General features: G+C 42.6%; 1 protein-coding gene across 6 annotated transcripts in view; it reads left to right on the forward strand.

The window, feature by feature from the left end:
* The window catches only part of LOC137369151 (dmX-like protein 1), a 289,553-nt gene that overhangs the window by 28,861 nt on the left and 235,740 nt on the right, over positions 1–24,952 (forward strand). Inside the window, exon 1 of one of the 6 annotated variants that reach the window (XM_068029889.1) lies at positions 18,731–18,805. The exons of the other annotated variants lie outside the window; for them this stretch is intronic. The gene's annotated coding sequence lies outside the window, so the exon portion shown is untranslated. Of the gene's footprint in view, positions 1–18,730; positions 18,806–24,952 lie in introns of those variants that run through there. 6 annotated transcript variants of the gene reach the window in all.

Genomic DNA, 24,952 nt, shown 5'->3' on the forward strand with positions numbered 1-24,952 from the left:
GAGTGGGGGGGTGGTGGAGCGGAGTGGCCGGAGAGAGCAGCGGGGTGGGGGGTGGGTGGGCGGAGCGGAGCGGCCGGAGAGAGCAGCGGGGGGTGCGTAGCGGAGCGGCTGGAGAGCAGCAGTGTTGGGGGGTGGGGAGCGGAGCGGCCGGAGAAAGCAGCGTTGGGGGGGGGGGGTGCGGAGCGGCCGGAGAGCAGCAGTGTGGGGGGGGGGGGGGGGGGGCGGAGCGGCCGGAGACAGCAGCGGGACGGGGGTGGGGCAGCCGAAAGCGTGGAGGCGGAGGAGCGGAGTTGACGCATGCGTGAATTTCCGTTGGCGTTGCATTGCTGTACGTGTAAAGCGCATGTGCAGAGGCTGACCAGGTGCGTTGCCCAAAACTGCACACATCAGGCACGCGATGACGTCGTCGGCGCATGCGCTAACCAGTCCTGGCAAATCGGAACGCAGCGCACGCGCAGAGAGCAGGAGCCCGTCTGCGTATGTCCGCACCTCGGCGCAGCCTCATTATGTCAGTGGCCGGCTGCGTTGTCAGGAATCACTTTGTAGAATCATAGAATGGCCACAACACAGAAGGAGCCCATTCAGCCCATCATGTCCATGCTGGCTCTGAGAGCAACTCAGCTAGCCCCACACCCCTGCCTTTTCCCCGTAACCTGAAAATCTTTTCAGATAATTATCCAATTCTCTTTTGAATGCCATGATTGAATCTGCCTCCACCACGCTTTCAGACAGTGCATTCCAGATCCTAACGACTCCCTGTGTGTAAAATAAAAGGTTTTTCCTCCTGTCGCTTCTAGTTCTTTTGCCAATCACTTTAAATCAGTGTCCCCTGGTTCTCGACACTTCCGCCGATGGGAACAGTTTCTCGCTAGTTACTCTGTCCAGGTGCATCATGATTTCATTCTCTGGATGTCAGCATTGCAGGCAAAGCTGCTGTTTACTGCACATCCCTGGTTCCCTTGAGAAGGAGCTGGTGGGCATTCTTCTTGAAAGTGGCTTGATGCAACTGAATGGCTTGCTCAGCCACTTAAAAGGACAGTTAAGTCATTCACATAACAGCATGTTTCCTTCCCTAAATTACATTAGTGATTTAAATGGGTTTCTCAGAACAAACTGACAGCTTCAAGATCACTTTGACTGACACCAGCCTTTATTTGTAGACTTTTTAAACAGAATTGAATCCATATTCTCCAACTGGGGTTTGAACTCTCATTCTTTGGATTATTAGTCCGGGACTCTGGATTACCAGTCCAGTATTATAACCACTATACTGCAGTGCCCCATCTGATTGTAGAAGTTTTAGTACGAGGCCTGAGTTGAACTGTCCAAAGGGTATCTGGGGTAGGCGGGAAGGTGGAGTTGAGGCCACAATCAGATCGACCATGATATCATTAAATGGCGGAGCAGGCTTAAAGGGGCCGAAAGGCCTACTCCTCCTATTTCGTATGTTCGTATGTCCATTAAACCAACTGGCACTATGCGTTGCCAGAACATTGCACAGTGCAGCATGATTTTCTTTGCTTTTGAGAGCTCTGCACCAGTGTTCATTATGATGCATTTTATGATGGAGAGTTTGGTGGTACTCTTCAAAATTAGCCAAGCAGAGTTTATTTTAGCAAAATTGAATAGAGGGGATCACAGCAGGTTGATAATATTCCATTATTTATCCTGTTACTATAGTACTTTGTTCCAACAGTTCTGAGGAAGTTTCCTGTATTTTGATATCCTGCTGTTCCTGTCGACTAGGGTATTGTCTGCATATGTGAGAATGTAATTTCCTTTGTCTGGAAAAAGAAAACTGGGTACAAAATGTTGGGGCAATTTCTCGTTACATCTTGAGCTGAGTAGCCAGTGAACTGGTATGAATTAAGCTTTAGAAACACTGAAGGTCCATATGCTGTTGCAGTAGGAGCACTTGTTTGGGTCACTTGACTTTCTGACTGCAGCTTACTTGCATTACATATACATAGCCTTTTTCCCCTCCAGTTAATGAAATTTTTATATCCCCTCGATTTAGCTAGGTTTAGGTCTTCTGCAAACTATTTATCTCACTAAACCAGTTCTAGCCTCTTGTTTACAAATGGAATACAGCTACATATGTTCTGTTTGGGAAAATATTATTGACAACAGTCACTGTTGTTGGTACTATTTGTTACATCAGGAAACGGGTGCAGTAATTGTTACTGTTCTTGTAGAACTGTCATTTTGGATACATAATGCTTATTCAAAGTACTCCCTCATTCGTTCAATTTAAAAAAGAAACCTATTTTAATCTTTTTTGTCTTCTCCTTCCCTGAACATGGTGACTTCTGCTGTGGCATTACTATAGCTCACTTAAGAGGTCACTTACCATACATGAACATGGATAATTGTAGTGGAGGCATCACAGCCAAGCTTGGTTTGTTCTTGCCTGTTGTCCATGCATTTTCCAGGAGGGGTCTCTGCCTTCCTGTCAAATTTTCATCGGACATGTTTGTTGAATAAAATCAAAATACTGCGGATGCTGGAAATTGGAAATAAAAACCAAGCGCTGGAATGCTCGGCGGGTCTGGCAGCATCTGTGGCGAGAGAAGTAGAGTTAATGTTTCAGGTCTGTGACCTTTCATCAGAACTGACAAAGATTAGAAATGTAGTAGATTTAAAGTAAGTGAAGGGGGGATGGGGGCAGGGGGGGTAAGAGAACAAAAGGAAAGGTGTGTGATAGGGCAGGAGAGATTGAATGACAAAAGATGTCATGGAACAAAGGCAAAGGAAGTGCTAATGGTGTGGTAAAAGACAAAGCATTAGTCCAGAGAGAGTGTTAATGACAGAATAATAAACAACTCCTTCCAAAAGCGCAAGCATGAAAAACCAAGTTTAAGGCACGCACATGGTTTAAAAAATAATGTAGTAAAATAGAATAAAAGGGCCAGCCAGTCATGCTGTGAAATGATTGAACTCAATGTTGAGTCCGGAAGGCTGTAGAGCGCCTAATTGGAAAATAAGGTGCTGTTCCTCGAGCTTGCAGTGATGTTCGCTGGAACATGGCAACAGGCCAAGGACAGAAATGTGGGCAGGGAGCAGGGTGGTGAGTTGAAATGGCAGGCAACCGGAAGCTTGGGGTCATGCTTGCGGACTGAGCAACTGTGTTCTGCAAAGCGGTTACCCAAAGATTATTGCGCAAAGTCGGGGAGCTCATGGTGTAGGGGGTAACATATTAGCATGGATAGACGATTGGCTGGCTGGCAGAAAACAGAGTATGCATAAATGGGTCCTTTTCTGATGGGCAGGGTGTGATGAGTGGAGTCCTGCAGGAGTCTGTGCTGGAGCCTCAACGTTTTACAATTTATATCAATGACTTAGATGAGGGGAGCGATGGCATGGTAGCTACATTTGCAGATGACACAAAGATAGGTAGGAAAGTATACCATGAAGAGGACGTAAGGAGTAAAGGCCTGCTACCTGACCCGACGACTTGTCGGGTTCGGGTTGGGTCGCACTTCCGGGTGCAGCATTCAGGGTCGGGTCGGGCCAGATCGGACACACGCTATCCCACCTCGGGTAAGTGACTTTAATGTTAATTTACTTTTTGGACTTTAAAGGTGATTTTGCTACAGTTATTTTAAGCTTGTGCAGGTAAGGAACAAAGTGAAAAACGGAAGGTAGGTTAACTGATGGTCAGGTCAGGTGTGGGAACAAAATGGAAGGACTCGGGCCGGGCTCGGGGTCGGATGGGGTTCTGTCGGGATCAGGTCGGGTCTCATTTGCAGACTCGAGCAGGCCTTTAATAAGGAGGTTGCAGACCGATTATAGATAGGTTGAGTGAGTGGACAAAGATCTGGCAGATGGAGTATATTGTGGGAAAATGTGAAGTTGTTCACTTTGGCAAGAAAAATAAAAAAGCAGAGTATTACTTAAATGGAGAATGACTGCAGAATTCTGAGGTGCAGAGGGATCTAGGTGTTCTAGTGCATGAGTCGCAAAATGTTAGTATACAGGTACAGCAAGTAATAAAGAAGGCTAATGGAATGCTATCCTTTATTATGAGAGGAATTGAAAATAAAAGGAAGGATGTTTTGCTTCAGTTATGCATTGTATTGGTGAGACCACATTTCGAATATTGTGTGCAGTTTTGGTCTCATTATTTAAGGAAGGATGTAAATGCATTGGAGGCGGTTCAGAGGAGGTTTACTAGATTGATGACCTGGAATGAGCGGGTTGTCTTATGAGGAAAGGTTGGACAAACTGGGCTTGTTTTCAATGGAGTTTAGAAGAGTGAGGGGAGACTTGATTGAAGTTTATAAGATCTTGAATGGTCTTGGCAGGATGGATATGGAGAGGATGTTTCCTCTTGTGGGTGAGTCCAGAACTAGGGGTTGCCCTTTTATGACAGAGATGAGGAGTATTTTTTTTTTCTGAGGGTTGTGCGACTTTGCAGCTCTGTGCCTCAGAAGGTGGTGGAGGTGGGGTCATGGAATATTTTTACGGCAGAGGTAAATAGATTCTTGTTGGGCAAGCCCACATCCCATAAATGAATAAAGAAAAAAGGGTATCAAAGGTTATTGTGGGTAGATGGGAGTGTGGAATTTGAAACACAAACCGATCAGCCATGATCTTATTGAATGGCGGAGCAGGCTTGAGGGACCAAATGGCCTGTTTCTGCTCCTAATTCATATGTTTGTAATCTGTGTTTGGTCTCCCAGATGTAGAGGCAACTGCATTGTGAGCAGCAAATACAGTATACTAAATTGAAAGAAGTACAAGTAAATCGCTGCTTCACCTGAAAGGAGTGTTTGGGGCCTCTGATGGTGAGGAGCGAGGAGGTAAAAATGACACCTCCTGCGATTGCATGAGAATGCCGGGGATAATGGAGAAGTGGACCAGGGTGTCGCGGAGCGAACGATCACATCGGAATGCTGATGGGAGGGGAAGATGCATTTGGTGGTGTCATCATGCTGGAGGTGGCGGAAATGGTAGAGGATTATCCTTTGGATGTGTAGGCTGGTGTGGTGGAAAGTAAGGACAAGGGGAACCCTGTCGTGGTTGTGGGAGGGAGGGGAAGGGGTGAAGGCAGAAGTGCACGAAATGGGTCGGACACTGTGTGGCTGGAGGTGGGATGGAATCCACGATTGAGGAAAAAGGAAGACATATCAGAAGTGCTGTTCTGTTCTGGAAGGTTGCATCATCAGAACAGATGCGTCGGAGATGGAGAAACTGAGAGAATGGAATTGGAGTCCCTCCAGGAAACAGGGTGTGAGGAAGTGTTGTCAAGGTAGCCGTTGGAGTTAGTGTACTTATAATGAATATTAGTGGATAGTCGATCCCCAGAGATGGAGACAGAGAAGTCGAGGAAGGGAAGGGAATAGAATTGTCAGAGATGGACCATGTAAAGGTGTTGAGAAGGTGGAAATTGGAAGCAAAGTTGAAGTTTTCCAGTGCGGGGCGAGAGCAGGAAGCAGCACCGACAGTCATTAAAGTACCAGAAAAAGGGTTTGGGGAGGCGGCCTGAGTAGGACTGGAACAAGGAATGTTCAACATACGCCACAAAAAGGCAGGCATAATGGGACCCATACTGGTACCCATAGCAACACCTTTTATTTCAAGGAAGTTAGTGGAGTTGAAGGAGAGATTGTTCAGTGTGAGAACTAGTTCAGCCAGGTAGAGGAGGGTGGTGATGCGTGGGGACTGGTTGGGCCTCTGTTTGAAGAAGCGTGGAGTCTTTAGTCCATCCTGGTGGGGGATGGAGGTGTAGAGAAATTGGACGTCCAGAGTGAAGAGGAGGAGGTTAGGGCCAGGAAACTGGAAATTGTCAAAATGCGTAGGGCGTCAGAAGAATCACGGATGTAGGTGGGAAGAGCTTGGACCAGGGGAGAAAAGAAAGAGTCAAGATAGGAAGAAATAAGTTGACTGGGGCAGGAAGAGGCTGAAACAATGGGTCTACCAGAACAGTCCTGTTTGTGGATTTTGGGAAGGGGGTAGAAGATGGCTGTCCAGGGTTGCGAGATTGAGGTTGGAAGCTGTAGAGGGAAGATCTCTGGAGGAGATGAGGTCAGTGACAGTCCGGTGGACAGTAGCTTGATGTTTGGTGGTGGGTTCATGGTCTGGGGGAGGTAGGACGAAGTGTCTGAGAGTTCAGCCTCTGTAAGGTAGAGGTCAACACGCCAGACAGAAACAGCACCACGGAAAAGATCAAGAGTGGGTAAGAGGCCAGAGGGAGAGTACTGGAGGTGGGTTAATGGGTCTGCTGGTTGCGGGGGAGGACTCCTGGTCAAAAAAGTTTCTGTTGAAGTTGCTAGATATTAGGCCATTTCATGGCTCACTTTCAGCAAGGCATCTAAAGTGGTTCCTTTTGGAAGCAGTGAAGCTCATCACTTTGGATAAGCCAGAAAGATTATTTGGACCTAGAAAACATACTACCAGGTGGATTTGGATCACTTTTTGATTCACGCTGCTGGAAAACTGCTAATTTGACACCATCTCAACGAGGTTGTATTGCTAATCTTTACAGTGATGTGAAAAATACTTACGTGCAGTATAACTACCCCATCACAATACTAGCAAAATGCAACACTTTTTGCCACACATTTACTCATTCAAGGTGATATTAGTGCATTGTGTTTAGTGGTTTCTACCCCATTTAATTGTATTCTGTTTCTAAAGTGGATAGTTTATATGCTACTTTGTTCTTCAGAATGAGATACTTGAAAGCAAGTATGGACTGCTGGACAGAAAATGAGCTTAGATTTGCACACATGACTTGCCTTTTCAATAGAGTCTCTGTTGTATGAATTGATAAGGATTAAAGAGTTGATATTTGAATCTTATTGACTAAATATGAAAGTGTCAGGGAGGGTAAAGTATATACAAGGAATATTTCTTGAGGTTGTGCATTTCACATTAGTAGCTGTGTAAATTCATTTTTAAACTCCCCTGTCCACACAGTAGTAGGTTAGTTTTAGAAGAATGTACAGGTTAGTTTTAGAAAAATGAGAATGAAAAATTTGGTAGAAAAATGGTTACCAGTTCCTTCCTATAAAGCTAGTGGAGCGATGTTACAATAATTTGCTTATAGGATCCAAGATTGTGATTTGACCATGAAGGGTATTGTAGCTGATAGTTGAAAGTTATTGAATTACTGTAGATTTATCCTTCAGTTCCATGTGAAAAGACTTCCGAACTTCAGAATTTCTCTAGCATTGTAAGGATATACAAAGATATTTGAACTACTGTAGCACAATATTTTTAGATGGCACTTATACTAAGTCTGCAGTGTTTTGGTTACAATATCTGAAATCTTGAATAGTGAATATGTAATTTTAGATTTTAATGTAGTTACAAATGCAGTATACTTTTTTAAATTTCATTCGAATGTGGGCATCCCTAGCAAGGCCAGCATTTATTGTCCATCCATAATTGTCCTTGAGAAGGTGGTAATTTATTGCAGTTAATGTGGTGAAGGTATTCCCATAGTGTTGTTGATTAGGGAGTTCCCAGATTTGACTCAACAGCGATTATATTTCCAAGTCAGGGTGGTGTATGACTGGGAAGGAAACATGCAGGTGGTGCTCCCATGTGCTTTCTGCCCTTGTCCTTCTCAGTCAAGGTTGTCCAATATATGGCCCCTGAGCCAGGATCTGGCCCGCGGATGACAATTTCCCATTGTCGTCGTCTTTCTGACCAATGCTGCATGAGAACTGCAGTTTCCTAATGTCGGACAGATTCGGGGTTTTCTGACTTTTTTTTTTTAAAAGGTTGCCAAAAACCCCCGAATCTGTCTGAAGGTGGGAAACCGCTGTTACCACTCTCATGCAGCAACTGTCAGCTGTGCAACTGATTTTTTTTCAAAAAAGCTGACCAACCACAAAGCTGCTGTGCTGAGTGCCCCAGAGAGAGAGAGCGCACATGTGGAGGAGGGTGCGAGGCAAGGGGCAGAGGAGGGTGCAAGGCAAGGGGGGGAAAGGAGGGCGGGTGGGCGCGAGGCAAGTCGGGGAGAAGGGCGGGTGGGGGAGGAGGGTGGGTGCGTTGTCGCGCGCGAGGCTGGGGGATGGGGGAGGAGGGGGCCTGTGTGGGGGGCTGGGGGGGGTGGAGGGAGAAGAGGAGGAGGAGGGCACGCGAGGCTAGGGGGGGTGTGGGGCAGGGTGGACGAGAGACAGAGAGAGTGGGGGGAGAGAGAGGAGGAGGGCGTGTGAGGCTGGGGCAGGGGGGTTTGGGGGGAGAGGAGGAGGGCGCGCGAGGTTGGTGGGGGAGAGGAGGAGGCGGGCGTGCGAGGCTGGGGGTAGGGCGTGAGAGGCAAGGGTGGGGGAGGGGGGAGAGGAGGGCGTGTGAGGGAAATGGGAGGAGAGCGAGGGGGCGGGCAGAGATCATGGGTCCTAGACAATAGAAGTCGCGAGTTTGGGAGGTGCTATTGAAGAAACCTTGGCGAGTTTCTGCAGTGCATCTTGTAGTTGGTGTTGCAATCGATGTAGAGGAAATAATAAAATAAAAACAAAGTGCTAGAAATACTCAGATTAGGCAGCATCTGTGGAGAGGGAAGCATAGTTAACTTTTCAGGTCTGTGACCTTTTATCAGATAGAGGAAATAATGTCTGGTTTATTAAAAATGGGCTAGACCGCAGATTTTGTTACTTGTAATTCATTGTTTAATGTTTGGTTACTGGAAATCTTACATTTGAAACTTCACTTTGTTTTAGTTACCTTATTAAAAGTTCTCATAAGGATGATACAGTTCAAGTCATTTTGAAGTTAAAAATTGTACGCTGTCATACTGGATTAAATGTAGGGAGAGTAGGAATGCTCTATTAGAAGCACAGTATTTTGTAAAATTTTAAATTTGCTACAGCTGGAACTCCCTGGCAACTGGTAGTCTGTAGATGGAGCTTGTGATTATGTTGACGCAAAACCGAGACCACGTGGAGGATGATGGCCCATATGAAGTGTTGTCTGAAGAGTCAGGGTGATAGTTGACACTAGCTTAAGACTGAGAGAATTAAGTTATCCTTCTTGTGAAGAACGATATCCTCTGAAAAACATTATCAGAAGGCAACCCAAGAACACTATTTCCCTGCAACATGGAAAAGTCATAAGTATTTTTGTGATAGGATCTACTTCAAACATTGATCCTTCTCAAAAGGGTGAGGTTGAACTGGTCCTTGCCAGTATGCTCCTCTTTCGTCAAAGCAGAGTGGGATCTCCTTTTTACTAATGTATGTTCATACCTGCAAGTGACAAGACAGATATCCAAAACCTCCAACCCTGTTGATCATGCAAGAAACACTACTTTTAATAAAGCTAGTAGATCTCCCCTGGTACAAAAGCAAAATACTGTGGATGCTGAAAATCTGGAGCTGGAAAGAGAAAGAGTTAACGTTTCAGGTCGATGACTTTATCAGAACTGGCAAAGGTTGGCGATGTACCATTTTTTAATAAGTACTGAGGCAGGGAAAGGTCATTGACCTGAAATATCTGTTTCTCTACACATACTGCCTGACCTGATATTTCCAGCATTTTCTGTTTTTATTTCAGTTCTTCCCTAATGTTTACTAATTTGGAGGTTTTATTGCAATAGGCTTGTTATGCCAAGTAATAATTGTACTTTTCAGCAGTGGGAAGGAGGCTCAAGGTCTAGTAATGTTGTACTGGAGCCTTGGCACATAGCTTTTTGAATGGGGTCTAAAAACACTTGGGACAGAGTCTAGAAACGTCTCCTGTTCTGGCGACGCTAAACAGAGAACTTTTAGGAGCAATGGGTAGGATCGATCTCATATCACTGGAAGAGGGATGCTGGGATCTCTGGGGGAAAATAATCACTTTTTTTGAACAGATATGTTTGTTTAAAACCTTATTTTGATTCAGCTACCGAGAGAGACTGCAGATGAAAATCTTTTGATAAAGCATTTTGAGTTGATCAACCAACATATGCAACTTTTTTCAAAATTTGTTTTTGGATATGGGCACGGCCAAGATTTATTGCATATCTCTAATTGCCCTTGAGGAAGTGGTGGTGAGCTGCCGCTTTGAATTACTGCAGTCCATGTGATATAGGTACGGGAGGATATTGGGTAGGATGTTCCATGATTTTGATCAAGCAACGATGAAGGAGCGACGATCTATTTCCAAGTCAGGATGTGTATGACTTGGAGAGGAACTTGCAGGTGGTAGTCTTCCCATGTGCTTGCTGCTCTTATCTTTCTAGGCGGTAGAGGTCGAGAGTTTAGGACGTGCTGTTGAAGCAGCCTTGGCGAGTTGCTGCAGTGCATCCTGCAGATGGTGCATACTGCAGTCTTTTTGCGCCAGTGGTGGAGGGTGTGAAATGTTAAAGAAAAACTTGCATTTATATAGTGACTTTGGTGTTCTCAAGGTGCCCCAAAACGCTTTGCAACCAATAAGGTACCAGTCAAGCAGGCTGCTTTGTCTTGGATGCTATTGAGCTGCTTGAGTGTTGTTGGAGCAGTCCTCATTCAGGCAATTGGCAATTATTCCATTACACACCTGACTTATGCCTTTCATGTGGTGGAAAGGCTTTGGGGAGTTGGATGGTGAGTCATTCACCACATCTAGCCTCTAGCCTGCTGTTTTAGCCACAGGACTTATGTAGCTGGTCTGGCTAAGTTTTTGGTCAGTCAAGCCTCCTGACCCCTATAAATCTTGACCTGTCACTTTTTTGGTAAACATCTTTCCCCAAGTCAGAAAACCCCTGCTGGGTAATTATCTGAAGACAGGTGACTTCCAGTAAGGCTTGGTTTTAGCACTCCTTGATTCTTCCTGTAACTGTTGTTTACAAGCTCAATCCAAAAGACCTCCTGATGACCTCTTTTTAAAAAAAAAACGTTTCAGCATTGGAATCCTTTTCAGTTTTAAAAGCCAAGTCCTCCAAAAAAAAAAATTTAACAAAAAGAATGGAAGCACTCAGAACAATTCTATAGACAAAGAAGATAACAGTCTATACCCTGCAGAGTTTCTACACAGTTTAACTCCAGTAGGCATGCCACTGTACAAGGAAGGAGCAGTTATAATGCTGCTACAAAACTTGAATCATAAACAAGGACTTGTCGTGAAACAAGACTGGTAGTTAGGAAGCTGTTTTCTTTAATCGATGCTGCATTTATAACGGGCACATTTCAAGGAAATAGAGTGCTTATTCCTCGAATAATATTGGGCCCATCAGATGTAAAACTACCTTTTCAGCTCAGGAGAAAGCAATTCTCAATTAGACTTTCATATTCTATGACTTTTAACAAATCACAAGGCCAGGCTCTTGACAGAATTTGTATTTATATTCCTAGGCCTATTTTTACACATGGACAGCTTTATGTAGCTTTTTCCAGACTGAAACGTTTTGATTCTACCTTTGGTGAAGCAATGACCAGAAATCCTGTATTTAATTAAGTACTAATAAGATACGAATTTGAAGGCAAATGTTTTGCGGGTCTCTGCTAATAGGTATTCACATCTGAGCTAGGGTTACCTTTGAGAAAAGTTGGATGCTATTTGAAACTGGAACCATATTAAGAGAAATTCAAATCGCATGAAATACCATAGTTTTTAAGTGCTATTTTGATCAAATACAAATAGATAATTGTCTTGCCCTACAGTGCTGCAGTTCATGTTGGATTTTATACAAAATGGTATTGATGTATTTTGTTTCATTAACTCATTTTCCTTATTCAGTATGCCAGTCCTTTCACCTGCCATTCATGTTCTCAGCAAGTCGCGAGGTAACTTTTCATTTTAATGGAGCTGTGCAAAAGACATGATATAATTACAATGAATGTTAGTATCTTTTATCTTTCTAGCCTAATTAAAATGGAACCTATTGACTTAAAATGTTCCAGCTGAGTAAATAGGTTTGAAGCATGCCAAAGACTTGCGGGTTGATAGGTAAATTGGCTATTGTAAAAAAAAAAATGCCCCTCATGTAGGTAGGTGGTAGGAGAATTGAGGGAAGGTTGGGATGTGAGAGGGGAAAAATTGGATTAATGTAGGATTAGTATAAATGTGTGGTTGATGGTCGGCACGGATTCGGTGGGCCAAAGGGCCTGTTTCGATGCTGCATCTCTCTATGACATCCTATATGCATGTGCTAATTTAAATAGAGTCTGACTTAAAATCAAGTGTGGTATAAAATATATTCTAATAAATTACATTTTTTTAAATTGAATTACTAAAGAGGGCAATAGAACTGGGATATTTTATGATTCTGTTCAAAACATTGTATGCTTAGAAGTCTAATTTAGAGTTGCCACAAAATTGAAACAAATTCTTTTGTTTTTATAGGCTTGATTCAGTGGATAGAGGGAATCATTTAAATAAATTGCTTTACATGTTGCAGCTCTAATTTAGATACTTGTGGTATACATTTTAGGTGGTCACCATGAGGTACAGTTTTTACAGCAGTACAGTGGAAATATTTTAGCTGTATGTTTCAAACTGGTTACCAAACAAATATAAGATGACATCCACTTTAATTTCAACTTTTTCATTTATTTTGATAGATTCAATTGCCATTAACTCATCTCCTGATGAGCATTGTCATTTTTGCTTGATTCCTGCCTTCATGTTCCCAGGGTCCTGTACTGTGCATTCAGAGCAGTCTCTTGGCTATTGAGAGAAGGTTGGAACAATATTTTTCAAAATTATCTCTATATTGGCAAAATTGTAATTAAGAACTTCAAAATTAATGGGATTTTCCCAACATTTGTTCATACATCCATGTCATCAGGTTCCACAGTGGAGCAAAGCCTCACAATAAACAGTCTAAAACAAATCAGGAAGATTATTTTAGAGCTCACCAGTTTCTCCACTCAATGTTCTACCCAGAAAAGGTAAAGACATCAAAGCCAAGCAGGTTTGTCAGCCAAATAAAAATTGGGGTTAAACACACAAGTTAGAACCTAACGTGTCTGCGCCAGTTGAAAAAACCAGTCGCCCATTCTAATCCCACCTTCCAGCAGCTGGTTTGTAGCCTTGCAGGTTACAGCACTTCAGGTGCAGATCCAGGGACCTTTTAAGTGAGTTGACGGTTTCTGCCTCCAACACCGATCCGGGCAGCGAATTCCAGACACCCACCACTCTCTGGGTGAAAAAGTTTTTCCCCATGTCCTCTCTAATCCTTCTACCAATCACCTTAAATCTGTGCCCCTTGGTTATTGACCTCTCTGCTCGGGGAAAACAGGTCCTTCCTGTCTGCTTTATCCAGGCCCCTCAAAATTTTGTTACATCAATTAAGTCACCCCTCTGCCTCCTCTGTTCAAAGGAAAGCAGCCCTAGCCTATCCAATCTTTCCTCATAGCTGCAATTTTCCAGCCCTGGCAATATTCTTGTAAATCTCTTCTGTACTCTCTCCAGAGCAATTATATCCTTCCTATAATGTGGTGACCAGAACTGTACGCAGTACTCCAGTTGTGGCCTAACCAGCGATTTATGCAGTTCCAACATTACATCCCTGCTTTTGTATTCGATACCTCGGCCAATAAAGGAAAGCATTCCATATGCCTTCTTCACTTTATCTACCTGTCCTGCCACCTTCAGGGACTTGTGGACATGCACTCCAAGGTCTCTTACTTCCTCTAACCCTCTCAATATCATCCCGTTTATTGTGTATTCACTTGCTTTGTTTGCCCTTCCTAAATACATTACCTCACACTTCACCACTTTTCCGCCCACTCAACCAAACCATTGATATCATTCTGGAGTCGACAGCTATCCTCTTCACTATCAACTACACGGTCAATGTTTGTGTCATCAGCAATCTCCCCAATTTTGCCTCCCACATTTAAGTCCAAATCATTAATATATACCACAAACCAGGGAGGCGGTGACGTAGTGGTATTGCCACTAGACTAGTAACCCAGAGACCCAGGGTATTGCTCTGGGGACATGGGTTCGGATCCCACCACAGTAGAAGGTGGATTTGAATTCAATTAAAAAGCTAGTCTAATGATGGCCATGTCGATTGTTGTACAAACCCATCTGGTTCACCAATGGCCTAAAGGGAAGGAAATCTGCTGTCCTTACCTGGTCTGGCCTACATGTGACTTCAGACCCACAGCAATGTGGTTGATTCTTACATGCTCTCTGAAATGGCCGAGCAAGCCACTCAGTTATATCTAACTGCTACGAAGTCAATAAAAAGGAATGAAACTGGACGGACCAACCGGCATCGACCTAGGCACCGGAAACGACAACTGCAAACCCAGCCCTGTCAACCCTGCTAAGTCCTCCTTACTAACATCTGGGGGCTTGTGCCAAAGTTGAGAGAGCTGTCCCACAGACTAGTCAAGCAACAGCCTGACATAGTCATACTCGCGGAGTCATACCTTACAGACAATGTCCCAGACACTGCCATCACTATCTGAGTATGTCCTGTCCCACCGGCAGGACAGACCAGGCAGAGGTGGCGGCACAGTGGTATACTGTCTCTAGGGCTCTGCCTGCCCCTCTCCCTCTCTGCCTGCCCCTCTCCCTCACTGTCTGCCCCTCTCCCTCTCTACTGGGCTCTTTATGCCCCGCTCTGATCTCGCTGTTTCCCGGTGAACTCTCACTCGATTGCTCTCTCTCCTGGGCTCTTTATGCCCTGCTCTCCTGTTTCCTGATGAACTCCAGTTTGGCTTGGAGGTGTAGAAAGCATTGGTCATATAGACTAATATGAGATATCAATAAAACACAGTGGTTCCTGTGGTCCTGCGACCATGAAAATGTTATTTCTAACAAAGAAACATAGAACGTTTACACACAAGAGGTAGATTAGATTAGATTAGAGATACAGCACTGAAACAGGCCCTTCGGCCCACCGAGTCTGTGCCGAACATCAACCACCCATTTATACTAATCCTACACTAATCCCATATTCCTACCAAACATCCCCACCTGTCCCTATATTTCCCTACCACCTACCTATACTAGTGACAATTTATAATGGCCAATTTACCTATCAACCTGCAAGTCTTTTGGCTTGTGAGAGGAAACCGAAGCACCCGGAGAAAACCCACGCAGACACAGGGAGAACTTGCAAACTCCACACAGGCAGTACCCGGAATTGAACCCGGGTCCCTGGAGCTGTGAGGCTGCGGTGCTAACCACTGCGCCACTGTGCCGCCCTTTCAACCCATCCTGTCTCTGCCAACCAATAAAGAGCTGTGAAGCCTGATCTCATTTTCCAGCTCTTGGTCTGTAGCCCTGTAGAGTTACAACACTTTGAAATGCGTATCCCACTTGTTTTTTTAATGCAATGATGGTTGCAATCTTTCAGGCCCCCACCACTCTGTGGGTGAGAAGAATTCTAAACGCCTCTCAGATCCTTCTGCCAATTACTTTAAATTTATGAATCCTCATTATTGACCTCTCCGCAAATGGAAATAAGTCATTCCTATTCATTCTATCTCAGCACCTCAATTAAATCTCCCTCAGCCTCCTCTGTTCCAAAGGAAATAACCACAACCTGTGCACTCCTTGCTTATAGCTAAAAATCTCCATTTCTGACAATATCTTTGTAAATCTCTGTCTAGTGCATCACATCCTTCCTGCAATGCAGTGACCAGGATTGTGTGCAGTACTTTGGCCCCACTTGAAACAGCCTTCCAGAAGTCTGATCAGTTCTGATGAAAAGTCACAGGCCTGCCAGACCTGCTGAGTATTTCCAGCACTTTGTTTTTAAATCCTTTTACCTTGACTATTTTATTTTTGGAGATTGTGACACAGTCTCCACCAGGAATGGTTGCATTCTTCTTGATTTTTTTTTGTTAAAGTTATGTGATCCGTGTAGGTCGATAGTTGTTGCGTAGAAGTTCTCAAGTGAAGAGCACTCAAAATTATTAGAGGCATCCCAAAGGCTTTTCTCTTAATTTCCGCCCCCCCCCCTTCCTTTTTTCCCCTTTTTCCTGAAGATAGTAACTCATTCTGGGGAAGCAACATGGTGTAAGTGGACCTCTAATATTACTCAGGTTACCATTCTTCATCTGTTAGCCAAGATGACAAGTGTTAGACAGCTATTTGAATGGGAGACGGGGAAAGGAAATCATATACATTTCAGCACAGAAAAATGCCATTTGGCGCATCTTGTTTGTAACAGAGCTGTTTGATTTCTGATATCCTAATCCCATTTCCCTTTTCTTCTGTATTACCTTTCTATATTTTTAGTAAAGTGTTTTTCTAATTTTTTGTGGAATGTAATTTTGACTTGGCTTCATTAGCTATTCGTAAGGGATTTATCCGGAGTAGAATTGCCAGAGGAGCCTGACTCATTTTTGAAAGCTGATCTAAATATGTCTCTGTTTTAGCTGTTTTGTAAATATTTTAAATACTTAATAAAACAAATTCAATTTGAAATTCATTTGGTATTGCATAGTAAATGGCTGCTTTCTACGAGTGAAGAATCGGATGTGTCTTATAATACCATGAGTATCTTCATTGTTCTGTACATTTCTGACTGATTTTTAAGAGGTTTCATATGGAATTTCTCTTCTCACTGTGTTCAATAAAATCTGTATAGCAGCAGCCTGTTTCAAACTTAATATGAAACACAAGAACCCCTCAGTTTCATAAAATTTTCATAAAGCATTGATAAATTCTTGGGATCCAGACAAACAAGTCATTCACATGTTTATGTAGATTTTACTACAAAATAATTCGTTACTGATGATGTGCACTAAATGTATAACAACTTGTATTTATATAATGCCTTTAACATAGCAAAATATCCCACAGTGCTTCACAAGAAAATAACCAGGACAACAAAATTGACACCAAGAACATGTGACTAAAAGCTTGGTCAGTTAGGTTTTAAGAAGCGTCTTAAAGGAAGAGAGGCAGAGAAGTTGAGGGATATTGATAATTCTGAATTATGTACAATAAAGCTTGCATTTCTTTATTTTAAATATAATACTTAGTCGTTCAGTAAAGGTTTATATTTTGACTGCAGAAAATTATACCAGACATTCATAATTCCAGTTGTAACTTGTGTTGGCAACATTTTTTGAAAGTGTTTCAGATATATGATGTCAACTTCTTTACTGGTCTGTGTCCTGTCAACTTAGAGACAGCATTTAATCATTGATAGTTGATCAGGGCAGTATTTTGAAATACACAGATTACATGTCTGTTCAGATGTATTTTCATAAGCCTGTTGTCATGCTAGGCCCCCACCTGCCAAGAATGAGGCACATCAATTTTGTCATGAACATTGATTTTTAACTGTCATTGGAACAAGGAAATGACTTGTTAAACAGATCAGCCGTGGCTGGAAAAATTATTTACATGCCAACGGACATCGAAGGTGAGGAAGCGCATTCCAGGGCCTGCTAAGGAGGATACAATCCACAAGGGCCACCAGGACTGGTGAGATTAGCTGGTCACATGACTACCTGGTTGTTCCAGGGTTTTCTTTTGAACTGGCCGCAGAGAGTTTGAACACAGTGTCTGTTTGCTTCTGGACTAAGAAGATCTCTGTCCAGTCTGTTCCCATCTCTTTCTCACAAGCCTCTGAATCCACTGAAAACACATGAAACCCAAGAGAGAAAAGTCTCCTACAGTGAACAAGGTTTAAGAAGAATACTGGGCCCCAAGGAAAAACAAGATCTACCTACGATCAAGGACACTACAATGAGCTTGAAGAGCCACTTTATTTTTCTTCTCTTTTCTATTTGCATGTGTGTATCACGTAAGCATGCTAACGTGGGCACGTAGTGTATTCATCGGCATTATCCAAATTAGAGTTTAAGTTTAATAAATTTCAACTTTTCTTCTTTAAACCTAAGAAAGCCTGTTTGTGCTGGTTTCTTTGCCTTATAATTGGAAAGCAGTGAACAAGAATTCATCAAGGGGGACCTAAAAACACGGTGTGTTTAAAATTAAACCCTGTCACAGTAAGACCAGGTGAAGGTTGAGAGGGACCTCTAGACACCTTTCTCACCTGGTCGTAACACTGTAAATACATTCATGCTGTCTAACCAGTCAACCATTCTGCATTCACTTCTTGTGTAATTTAGATTCAGATAAAGAGATGCCAAGTATTGATTAACTTAACAATGACTTCATTTTCGCACATCATGTCCTGTATAGGAATTTGCTTTCATTGAATCTTTTCAGGAGGTTTTTCCATTGACTCATTGTAAACTGTGGTACAGAGCCATATAGGTCAGAAAAGTTAATGGTTTAATACCTGCATTAGCATTTCAGCTGAAGTTGAGGGAAACACTGGATAGCATTGTCATTCTTTGGTGTGGGCGTCACTGGCAAGGCTGACATTTATTACCCATCCCCAGTTACCCTGATTGTGGTTCAAGTGGCTTGCCAGGCCACATCAACAGTTAAAAGTCAGCCTGCATTTAGCAATCCATTTGTTATTTATTACTTTAACCATTGTGTTCCTTTCATGTTAAACATTATTATACATTTTAAAGTAACAGCACAAGTGAATCAAATTTTCTATTTAGTTTTTGCATAAAAAAACTAATACTGTTCTGATACCAACTGAAGGAGCGTTCTCTTCTTGTGTTAATGCAGAAAATCCGATCAGTTATTTTAACAGAAACTATGCTCTGTTTAAGGGTAACTATAGTCAATTTTTGTCATGCCTGTGGAGCCCTTTGGTTTCAGGCTAGTTTAATCATTGTCAATTATCACTAGTAAGTAATATAGTGAGCAATGATTGACCAGCCAAAAGCAAAAGATTTCCAGTTGGACAAAGTTTCAGCTGATAAAGAAATCTGTGTTCATGATACTGCCCCCTTTTCCCCCCCACCCCCGACCCTAAGCACCTCTTCTGCTGTCTAATAATTGTTCCTCAGTTCTGGAAGTAGACTGAAAAGCTGTAGGTTGTTGGAGAAGGAAGGTAAGGAATTGCACAGCTTTGGGATCCTGGGGGACAAAACAAAAGTGAGAGTCTTAATTTCAATACCATGAGCATTGTTCCACCTGCAAAATGAGTCTTATTAAATGTTCTTGGTTTATCTTGGATTAATGAGAGTTCTTCGCCAGTCTCAACCATTTTTTTTAGCTATGAGCCAAGGGGTCATCATGTCTGACTTGGAAATTGATTGCTTCCTTCTAAATGTCCTATGGCTTACATTTTTGATGTGCTGTGGAAGAACCAATAATTCTGGAAATCACCAGCTCCACACTTTTCTAAAAACTAAAGGAGAGCTCAGCTTGAAGCATAACTATATGAAGAAATTGTGCATTCTTTGTCTAGATAACTGTTATTTGCTTAGGTTATGTCTCCCCTTAAATGGTTCACTTGTTTATGGAGCTCTGCCATATATTGAATCTTCTCGAAGGAATGGAAGCACTATTGTAATTCGGGTTTATCTGAAGTAGTTAAATGCATGGCTCCATAGGGAAGGCCCACAAATGTGATAAATTAACTGGCATGTGTATAAAGATAAGAATTAAGTGCTCTATTTCAATGCAGAAGTGTGAGATGATACATTTTGATAAGAGAAATACAGAGGCCACATACTGCTTGGAAAATAAGAGTCTAATTGGGGTAGTGGATACAGATTCACAAATCATAAAAAGTAGCAACGCAGCTTAACAGGGCCATTAATGGCAAATAAATTGCTGGGGTTCATTTCTAGAGGAATAGAATTGAAAAACTGAAGTTATGTTAAATTGTGTGGAAATTTAGTTAGTCCATATCTAGAGTACTGTGCACACAGTTCGCAGATGACTCGAAAATTGGTGGTGTCGTAAATAGTGAGAAGGAAAGCCTTAGATTACAGGACGATATAGATGGGCTGGTAAGATGGGCAGAGCAGTGGCAAATGGAATTAATCCTGAGAAGTGTGAGGTGATACATTTTGGGAGGACTAACAAGGCAAGGGAATATACAATGGGTGGTAGGACCCTAGGAAGTACAGAGGGTCAGAGGATCCTTGGTGTACTTGTCCATAGTTGACTGAAGGCAGCAGCACAGGTAGATAATTTGGTTAGGAAGACATATTGGATACTTACCTTTATTAGCCGAGGCAGAGAATATAAGAGCAGGGAGGTTATGATGGAGCTGTATAAAACGCTAGTTAGGCCACAGCTGGAGTGCTGTGTACTGGTTGCCGCACTATAGGAAGGATGTGATTGCACTGGAGAGGGTGCAGAGGAGACTCACCTGGATGTTGCCTGGGCTGGAGCATTTCAGCTATGTAGAGAGACAGGGTAGGCTAGAGTTGTTTTCCTTAGAGCAGTGAAGGCTGAGGAGAGACCTGTTAGAAGTATACAAAATTATGAGGAGCATAGATAGGAAGAAACTTTTTCCCTTAGCAGAGGTGTCAGTAGCCAGGGGGCATAGATTTAAGGTGAAGGGAAGGAGGTTTATTGGGGATTTGAGGGTGGTTGGAATCTGGAACACACTGCCTGAAGGGGTGGTAGAGGCAGGAACCCTCACAACATTTAAGAAGTATTTAGATGAGCACTTGAAACACCATAGCATACAAGGCTACGGGCCAAGTGCTGGAAAATGGGATTAGAATAGATGGGTGCTTGATGACCGGCATGGGCACGATGGGCCGAAGGGCCTGTTTCTGTGCTCTGACTTCTCGTCTCCAGATTATAAAAAGTATATTTGAGGCACTGAAGGTGCAAACAATATTTCCAAGGATGATACCAGAACTGAGACGTTATAACTATCAGGAAAGACTGAAAAAGCTCTTTACTCTAGAAGATATAAGGCTGAAAGGTGACCTAATGGAGATCTATAAAATTATGAAAGGATAGACAGAGAGTGTTTCTACCTTTGGGGGTCTCCAGTACGAGAGGTTAAAATATAAGATGGTCAATAGGTACTTGAGAGAGATTTCTTTACCCAGAGAATGTTAGAATGTGGAACTCATTACCATGTGGAATAGTTAAGGAGAATAGCAGAGATGCATTAAATATGAAGCCAGTTAAGTACATGAGGGAGAAAGAATTAGAAGCATATGCTGATAAGGCTAGTAGGAGGTCGTCAGTGTGGACCATAAAAGTGGGCATAGGCAGTGCACAATTTCAAAATTTACAGATGACAGAAAAGTTGGAAGTATTGTGAACTGTGAGGAGGATAGTGAAAAGTTTCAAGAGGGCGGCACAGTGGTTAGCACCGCAGCCTCACAGCTCCAGTTTGCAAGTTCTTCCTGTGACCGCGTGGGTTTCCGCCGGCTGCTCCGGTTTCCTCCCACAGCCAAAGACTTGCAGGTTGATAGGTAAATTGGCCATTGTAAATTGCCCCTAGTATAGGTAGGTGGTAGGAGAATTAAGGAAAGGTGGGGATGTGGTAGGGAATACGGGATTAATGTAGGATTAGTATAAATGGGTGGTTGATGGTCTGCACAGTCTCGGTGGGCCAAAGGGCCTGTTTCAGTGTTGTATCTCTCTGACATAGGCTGGTGGGATGGGCAGGCATATGGCAAATGAAATTTAATGCAGAGAAGTGCGACGTGGTAGATTTTGGTAGCAAGAATGAGGAAAGGCAATATAAAGGATACAATTCTAAAGGGGGTGTAGGAGCAGAGGGACTTGGGTGTATATGTGTACAAATTGTTAATTGCAGGGCAGCTTGAGAAAGTGGTTAAAAAGGTATGTTTAGTTTAGAGATACAGCACTGAAATAGGCCCTTCGACCCACCGAGTCTTTGCCAACCATCAACCACCCATCTATACTAATCCCGCACTAATTCCATATTCCTACCACATATCCCCACCTGTCCCTATATTCTCCTGCCACCTACCTATACTAGGGGCAATTGCTAATGGCCAATTTACCTATCAACCTGCAAGTCTTTGGCTTGCATGGACATGCATGGGATCTTGGGATTTATAAATAGAGGCAGAGAGTACAAAAGCAAGGAAGTTATGAACTTTTACTATTGTGTCCAATTCTGGTAAAGGAAGGGAAATCTGCATAATGTAACTCCTTTATTCAAAAAGGGAGGGAGACAGAAAGCAGGAAACCACAGGCCAGTTAGCTTAACATCTGTCATCGGGAAAATATTAGAAGCTATTATTAAAGACAATATAGCAGGGCATTTAGAAAGATTCAAGGTAATCAGGCAGAGTCAACATGGTTTTGTGAAAGGGAAATCATGTTTAACCGATTTATTGCAGTCCTTTGAGTTATATGTGCTGTGGATAAAGGGGAACCGGTGGATGTATTGTACTTAGATTTCCAGAAGGCATTTGATAAGGTGCCACATCAAAGGTTATTGCAGAAAATAAAAGCTCATGGTGTAGGGGATAACATATTGGCATGAATAGAAGATTGGTGAGCTAACAGGAAACAGCGAGTCGTCATAAATGGGTGATTTTCTGGTTGGCAAGATGTAATGAGCGGTGTGCCACAGGGTTCTGTGCTGGGGCCTCAACTTTTTACAATTTACATAAATGACTCGGATGAAGGGACCGAAGGTATGGTTGCTAAATTTGCCGATGACACAAAGATAGGTAGGAAAGTAGGTTGTGAAGAGCACGTAAGGAGGCTACAAAGGGATATAGATAGGTTAAGTGAGTGGGCAAAGACCTGGCAAATGGAGTATAATGTGGGAAAGTGTGAAATTGTCCACTTTGGCAGGAAGAATAAAAAGGAAGCATATTCTCTAAATGGTGAGAGATTGCCACGCTCTGAGATGCAGAGGAATCTGGGTGGCCTAGTGCATGAATCACAAAAGGTTAGTCTGCAGGTACAGCACGTAATTAGGAAAGCTAATAGAATGTTGTTGTTTATCGCGAGAGGAATTGAATACAACCGTAGGGAGGTTATGCTTCAGCTATACAAGGCATTGGTGAGACCACATCTGGAGTACTGTGCACAGTACTGGTCTCCTTATTTAAGGAAGGATATAAATGCATTGGAAGCATTACAGAGAAGGTTTACTGGACTAATACCTGGAATGGGCGGGCTGTCTTACGAGGAAAGAGTGGATAGGCTAGACTTGTATCCGCTGGAATTTAGAAGAGTAAGAGGTAACTTGATTGAAACATACAAGATCCTGAGGGGTCTTGACAGGGTGGATGTGGAAATGATGTTTCTTCTTGTGGCAGAATCTAGAACCAGGAGTCACTATTTAAAAATAAGGGGTTGCCCATTTAAGACAGAGATGAGGAGAAATTTTTTAAGAGTCTGAATATTTTTAAGGCAGAGGTCGATAGATTCTTGATAAGCAAAGGGGTGCAAGGTTATCGGGAGTCGGTGGAAATGTGCAGTAATCAGTTCAACCATGAACTTATTGAATGGCGGAGCAGGCTCGAGTGGCCTATTCCTGCTCCTAATTCATTTGTTCATATGAGTAAATTCTCAGCATTCTTAAAACACTTATCTCCAGTCAATTTTTTTTCTCTATAAAACTCGGCAGGGTGGGGGTCTGTGTCCCTTGACTGAGAGAAGTTTTTATATTCTCTGGGAACAGTGTGTACAAGCCTGTTACTAAGCAACTCGAAGAGAGAGAGGTTGCATGCCGTATTGTATCAATTTGAATGTGTGTAAAGACTGGCCAGAACCAGTTTGATCTGGCAGACAAGTGAAGCGTGCTCTCCCTGAAGGAAGGATGTTTGTCTCAGCAGAAAATCTACGTTGGCTTACAGGCTGTGTTTCACCTAAAGAGGAAAAGACCCCTGGAAAGGAATCTTTGCATTATTGGAGGCAAACTCCTTTTTATTCCTGTCCCTAAGAAGTCTCTGCCTCAGGAGTGACTTTCTGTTGTCATTTGTGTTTCTGGGAGCTCTGGAAACTAAGTAAAGTTTCTACTGATAGACTGCTAATTCAAAATCTAAATAGACCTGTTGTTATACTCTTCGTTGAAATATCTGTGTGACGCCTTCTGCAGCCGAAGTGCCTTGGATGCCTATCCATTACAGACTGTTCATCAACTCGCCTGGAGACTTCGAGTGACATCTGACTATTTGACTCAGGGACATCTCACTGATTCGGGAAAGTAACCAACCTGGATTTACACCCCAGTTGTTTGATTATTCCTAAGAAACAGCTCTAATTTAAAACATCATTTTAGAACTGGTTAGCCGTTGGTTTTTGATTGTATGTGTGTGTGCATGAAGGTTAGGAGGAATAAGAAGTTATAAAGTCTTTTCAGACATAGATTTATCTCAGTATTGTTTAACTATTAATGTACTAAATCTTAATTTGTTGTTGTTTAAAGATACCTGGTTTGGTGAGTTTTATTCTGGGGGTAAATAAAGTGATTAATTTGGCTAATTTCCGGTTAGGTGGGGAAATTTAATAATATGCTGTGACCTGTGGAGTAATGGGACGGATTTGACAGTGCATTACTTCCGCCTCGGTCAAAACACCACATTTTCCTAAAATTCCGTTACCATGATTCATAATCAAAATCTGTTTTGTTCCCCTTTTATACTGTGCATTTTGTTGAAACTACCTCTAGAGCTGTGGTTCACTGTTGCAAAATGTTAATTTGCTTGCTGGCAAATTTTAAGTTTTCCTAAAATAAAAGCTAAATCCTGCAGATGCGGTAAATCTGAAATAAAAACAGAAAGTGCTTGAAATACTCAGCAGGTCAGGCAGCATTTGTGGAGAGAGAAGCAGAGTTAATGTTTCAGGTCTGTGACCTTTCATCAGAACTTCTAATGAAAAGTCACAGACCTGAAATGTTAATTCTGCTTCACTCTCCACAGATGCTGCCTGGCTTGCTGAGTATTTCTAGCACTTTCTGTTTTTATTTAAGTTTTCCTACCCCAGCTAATACTTTGGACTGACTCAAAAGGTTTTTAAGATACTGTATTGTTTTGGACATTATCGATTATGTATTTTGCAAGAAAACTACAACTTTGATATGTAAGTACCTCATTAATTGAAGTCCTTTAAAAATATGTTCTCTGAGCTTGGGGGTCTACCTGATCTCCTTTACCCTTTGAAGGCCTGCTCCATCCCTCATCTGGTTGCTTGATATTTATTTTGGAAAGCTATCTACAGAAATTATGTGTACATTATTTTAGCAGGTAAATAGGCTTCTGTCTATTTAACAGAATAAATTACTGATGTT

This window comes from Heterodontus francisci, chromosome 4 (assembly GCF_036365525.1).
Source record: "Heterodontus francisci isolate sHetFra1 chromosome 4, sHetFra1.hap1, whole genome shotgun sequence".
NCBI lineage: Eukaryota > Metazoa > Chordata > Chondrichthyes > Heterodontiformes > Heterodontidae > Heterodontus > Heterodontus francisci.